Here is a 5,660-nt window from a genome sequence, read left to right as displayed (position 1 = left end):
AAACTCAAATTAACTTTTCGGAGGAAGAAGGCCTAATTTGACAAAAAAGCTTAAAATACAATGTGGCCCCTAAGCTTAGTGACTCTACAGTAATATATGACTTCTGAAAAAGATATATTTACAAATATCGAAACCATGGTCAAGGGTTAGTAAATCTTTATTTGAAACTGGCTGGCTGATTTTTCAGCCTCTTCTTAATTGAGGTTTTTCACTGTTCTTATATTCATAAAAAAGAATTTAGCACAGCAATACCGCCTGGGTCAATCTGTCCCACCCCTGGGGCAAGTTGGCCCAGCAGTTGGGGCAAGCTGGTCCAGGTGATTTTATCATTTAATTTAGCTACCTTATTGGTTATGTAATTGAAAATATATCGACTTCACAGTTTTTGTGCTGAACGTGTGGGTGCTATTCTGTCATCCTGCGCAACGGATTAATCTGAGATGTACCATTTACCCTGTGGCTGGTGCAAGATGCAATTTCTACTCCCACACTACTACAGAAGTCAGACAGACGCTTCTAACGTTCTAAAGAGAAATGCCTGAAAAACTTTCAGCAATAAATATGTTCTGGAGTCGTCCGCTGTAAGGAAATGACACAAAAATTCACAAAATTTCTTATGTAACTAGTGGGATACTTGGGTACTGGAGTAGTGCTAGTTGGTGTAAGAAAAATATGAAACTAACGAAAATTATTATTTTTTTTTTTTTGCAAAAATTCTGAGAAATCACAATGGCACTTTTAGTTATGAATTGCGCCAGTTATTTCCGGGTTCTTTTCGGAATGTGAAGTTACCTCTTAAGGATAGGATTCGCTAATGAACTTTCTGTACAAAGTTTAAGATTGTTATTGACTTGGCAGAATTGCTGAGAGCCGCGTCTACTCAACTTGAATAATTATTCGTTAGAATGTTGCTAGGTACGGTCGAGGCTGTCGCGTGTGAAATGCAGTGAAGTGTAGTGTTGTGGAGGAAATATGGGGCTCGCAAGAACAGTAGCACACAATACCGTAAGCTGCGATGTCTGTTGTCAGCGCCGCTCGCTGCTGACAAATAAGATAACTCTCGTTCTATCTGGATTGACCTTCGCCAATCAAACTCTCCCTATGCCTTGATGAAGTCAAGGTCTCCTATTCGCCCCTAGTCTAACTATTGGCGTGCTACACCGGCCAGATAACCAGTGCACCGCGATGCCACCCAAAAATTCGCTCGCAGGCATTTAATTATATCTCTGTCCGTTCACACCGCACAGTAAGTGTGGCGGCCAACACAGTGAACAACGCAAGGACTCAATACAGAGTCACACTCTATGGATGAGGATCTCAACTGAGCAGAAAATACTATCGCCATGTGTCGGAAGATATCTGCTTGCCTCTACATTCTCCAAAAGTTTCGGAAAATATTTCCACAGGTTGTGAAACGTAAACTCGTCCAATCAGTCGTTGTACTGAACCTCCACTACTGTGATATAATTCAACATTTCACGAGTAGAGAGACCTGACCACATTGGCCATAGGGAGACGATGGCCAGCTGGTATTATTTCGTTATACTACCCACCAAGGAGATTGGCGACAACAATATCGTGGTTTTCCTACAAATGGGTCACTGCAGTTAGATTGGCGACCGAGGAGCAACACATATTTTATGTTTTCTTGGCAGTCAAAGTAAATTTTGTTTCCTCAAGATATTGTATCCCAATACAACGCTTGTACCAAAATTACCACGTACGACAATTAAAGTCCATATATGAAGGATTATTTTGATACTGTATCCAGAGGCAAATGCTTATAACACTTTTTCGTAAACAGACTAAAATATTCCATTATGACGATGGGTCACAACTACCCACTTAAATAGGGAAACGTTGTCCTACATGTTCAACGAGCCTCGAAACTTTTTGCAAGTTTTCGTATTATCTTGAATAGGTACTCGGTAGTTAAAAAGTCAAGATCGTATTTTTAACTATATATGACGGTAGTATCTGTTCCCGAAAGAACAGTTACCGTCGATGACCATGCAGCTTTGCTCGAAATGAAATGATAATTAAATACACACCCTAGCTGCAAGCAGGCGTTGATACACTTCATTGTGGACATGTTGAAAATGTGTGCCCCGACCGGGACTCGAACCCGGGATCTCCTGCTTACATGGCAGGCGCTCTATCCATCTGAGCCACCGCGGGCACAGAGGATAGTGCGTCTGCAGGGACTTATCCCTTGCACGCTCCCCGTGAGATCCACATTCCCAACATGTCCACAACATCTATTAGGCGCACTACGAATGTAGTGTTGTGGACATGTTGGGAATGTGGATCTCACGGGGAGCGTGCAAGGGATAAGTCCCTGCAGACGCACTATCCTCTGTGCCCGCGGTGGCTCAGATGGATAGAGCGTCTGCCATGTAAGCAGGAGATCCCGGGTTCGAGTCCCGGTCGGGGCACACATTTTCAACATGTCCACAATGAAGTGTATCAACGCCTGCTTGCAGCTAGGGTGTGTATTTAATTATCATTTCATTTCAAGATCGTATCCCTATATACCATACAGAGTGATTATAATTAAACTTTCAAAACGCTGTAGAAATAACACCACTGATCACAATGACGTCAAATTGCAACGGAATATTATCGGAGAAGGGGGAAAACCAATGGCAGAAGAAAAAAATAGTATGCAAATTGGTCAGTAGATGGCTCTGTATGTGTCAGAATACGTAAATGAAAACACCTGTCATGCGCTTGACCCACTGCAGTTGGTATAAACACGACGGGTACACAGCTTTTCCTCCTTTCGCGTCTGTGACGTTCGCTATGACTGCCTCAATGCAGGATCGCGCTCTGCTTTTAAAGCTGTATTACAAGAATGATGACTGTGCACACGTCGCTCTGCAGGCGTTCCGGACACTGAAGGGTTTGAAAAAGGGCGTTGGTCCGATGACTGCCGTGGGTCTGGAGAAAATGACACGGAAATTCGACAAGACCGGTTCTTCGGTGTGCAACCTGGTAGAGGGAGGAAACGAATTGATTCGACGTCAGTGGAAGCAGTGGCCAAAGCAATGCAGTAGGAGACGAGTGGTAGTGTGCGAAACGTGTAGTGCACGGAGAACGGCCCGAACATTGGACATACCCGTGAGCAAGGTGCGTAAGGTCCTACGAAACATCCTTCTTTGTATCCATTCAAAATTACCCGTGTGCACGAGTTGGTCCCTGTTGCCCTGCGAACAAGAGAGACCAATGCTTTAGAATTTCTTGCTCGCATGGAAGTGGACAATAATTTGCCGTGGAAGATTTTGTGGACAGACGAAGCCCACTACCATCTTACAGGATATGTCAAGAGACAGAAAAAAAAAATGGTTCAAATGGCTCTGAGCACTATGGGACTTAACATCTGTGGTCATCAGTCCCCTAGAACTTAGAACTAGTTAAACCTAACCAACCTAAGGACACCACACACATCCATGCCCGAGGCAGGATTCGAACCTGCGACCGTAGCAGTCCCGCGGTTCCGGACTGAGCGCCTAGACCCCGAGACAAGAGACAGAATTGTCGAATAAGGACAACGGAAAATCCACACGCAAATCAACCAGTGCACTTCATCCTGAAAAGGTGACTGTGTGGTGCGGGTTTCCGCCATCATTTATCACAGGGCCATATTTTTTCGAAGAGACAGGTGCTTCCGGTCCTGTTACCTCTCCAACAGCGTGGATGTGTGGATGGGATCATTTTTATGCAAGATGGCACACCTCCCCACATTGCAAATCCAGTTAAGCAGGTGGTAAAGAGCCATTTCGGAAATGCTAGAATTATCGGCCGCCATTTCCCTACAGCCTGGCAGGACCGATCACCTTGTAAGTAGGCTGTTTAGGTTTTTATATTGGGAACGCCACGTAGCGCTCTGTATGAAAATCACTGGCTGTGCTGTGTGCAGTCTGTGGCTAGTTTGCATTGTTGTCTGCCATTGTAATGTTGGGCAGCTGGATGTTAACAGCGCGTAGCGTGGCGCAGTTGGAGGTGAGCCGCCAGCAGTGGTGGATGTGGGGAGAGAGATGGCGGAGTTTTGAAATTTGTAAGACTGGATGTCATGAACTGCTATATATATTATGACTATTGAGGTAAATACATCATTTGTTCTCTATCAAAATCTTTCATTTGCTAACTATGCCTATCAGTAGTTAGTGCCTTCAGTAGTTTGAATCTTTTATTTAGCTGGCAGTAGTGGCGCACGCTGTATTGCAGTAGTTCGAGTAACGAAGATTTTTGGTGAGGTAAGTGGTTTGTGAAAGGTATAGGTTAATGTTAGTCAGGGCCACTCTTTTGTAGGGATTATTGAAAGTCAGATTGCGTTGCGCTAAAAATATTGTGTGTCTGTTTAAGCACAGTCTTGTATAATTGTTCTAAGGGGACGTTTCAACCTGATCTTAATCCGCTGACTTCTGCGTGTGGGGCTGTCTGAAACATGTTGTGTTCAGTGTTACGATTGCAAACTTAGCTGCACTGAAGGCACGCACTGCGCAACACATTCTGAACGTGACCCCGGAAACACTACGATCAGTTATGGAACATGCTGTTTCTGGATTTCAACCTGTTGCAGAAAACGGCGGACAGCACAATGAACATGTTTTGCGCCAGTAACACGGAAATTAATAATCCGATTTGATTTTGGCTGATGCTTTTTATGCGTTTTTTGGCCTCAGCACAATTAAAAACCGATTTTTCCCATCGGATGTGCTATGATCTTGCCGCGGTGGATGGCCTTACGTAACTAACAGTATCACACCCGTACACCCATGAACACTGAGTAGTACAGTTTGTTTAACATCATACATCTTAGGCATTGTATGATTCAATTGTCATTTGTAGTCGACCACTATTAAATTACAATGCTTACAGCGCCATCTGTTGCTATATTTTCTAACTATTTATTTTTGTTCTGCCATACGTTTTCCTCCTCCTCCGGTAGTATTCCGTCGCAATTTGTCGTCATTTTGACCAGTGGTGCTATTTCTACAGCGGTTTGAAACTTTAATTATAATCACCCTATGTGTAGAGGGCGTTTCGGGAGGAAAGGTCAATATGTTACACAGTGATAGTATAAGAAATTCTGAACAAAAAGTGTTATATGAACATACGTCCGCAAATGCTTCGTTCGGGAGGTATGGGAACTGAAAGGAACTTTAATTGTGCACAACTGATGTGCACAGCGTGAACGTATACGGAATATGGCTCTGAGCACTATGGGACTCAACTTCTGAGGTCATTAGTCCCCTAGAACTTAGAACTAGTTAAACCTAACTAACCTAAGGACATCACAAACATCCATGCCCGAGGCAGGATTCGAACCTGCGACCGTAGCGGTCTTGCGGTTCCAGACTGCAGCGCCTTTAACCGCACGGCCACTTCGGCCGGCCGTATACGGAATACAACTGGGCCGTAACGTGATTTTCTTGAAAACAATGCTACAGAGAAGTACAGTTACGTTACACATTTTTACATAAGGTTTATTTACTTTGCATTTAGCAAGATGTATGAGACATGCGAAATACCCTCAGACTTCAAGAAGAATATAATAATTCCAATCCCAAAGAAAGCAGGTGTTGACAGATGTGAAAATTACCGAACTATCAGTTTAATAAGCCACAGCTGCAAAATACTAACGCGAATTCTTTACA

At 43.7% G+C, this 5,660-nt stretch overlaps 2 non-coding genes across 2 annotated transcripts; one reads left to right on the top strand and one right to left on the bottom strand.

Moving 5' to 3' along the window:
- Positions 1–2,104: 2,104 nt before the first annotated feature.
- Trnat-ugu (transfer RNA threonine (anticodon UGU)) lies at positions 2,105–2,179 on the bottom strand. The gene has a single exon. It is a non-coding gene; the product is annotated as a tRNA-Thr (tRNA).
- Positions 2,180–2,360: 181 nt separating this feature from the next.
- Trnat-ugu (transfer RNA threonine (anticodon UGU)) lies at positions 2,361–2,435 on the top strand. The gene has a single exon. It is a non-coding gene; the product is annotated as a tRNA-Thr (tRNA).
- The last annotated feature ends 3,225 nt before the right edge of the window (positions 2,436–5,660 follow it).

The sequence above is a fragment of the Schistocerca nitens genome, chromosome 5, assembly GCF_023898315.1.
Source record: "Schistocerca nitens isolate TAMUIC-IGC-003100 chromosome 5, iqSchNite1.1, whole genome shotgun sequence".
Taxonomy (NCBI): domain Eukaryota; kingdom Metazoa; phylum Arthropoda; class Insecta; order Orthoptera; family Acrididae; genus Schistocerca; species Schistocerca nitens.
This window is presented reverse-complemented; position numbering and strand designations above follow the sequence as displayed.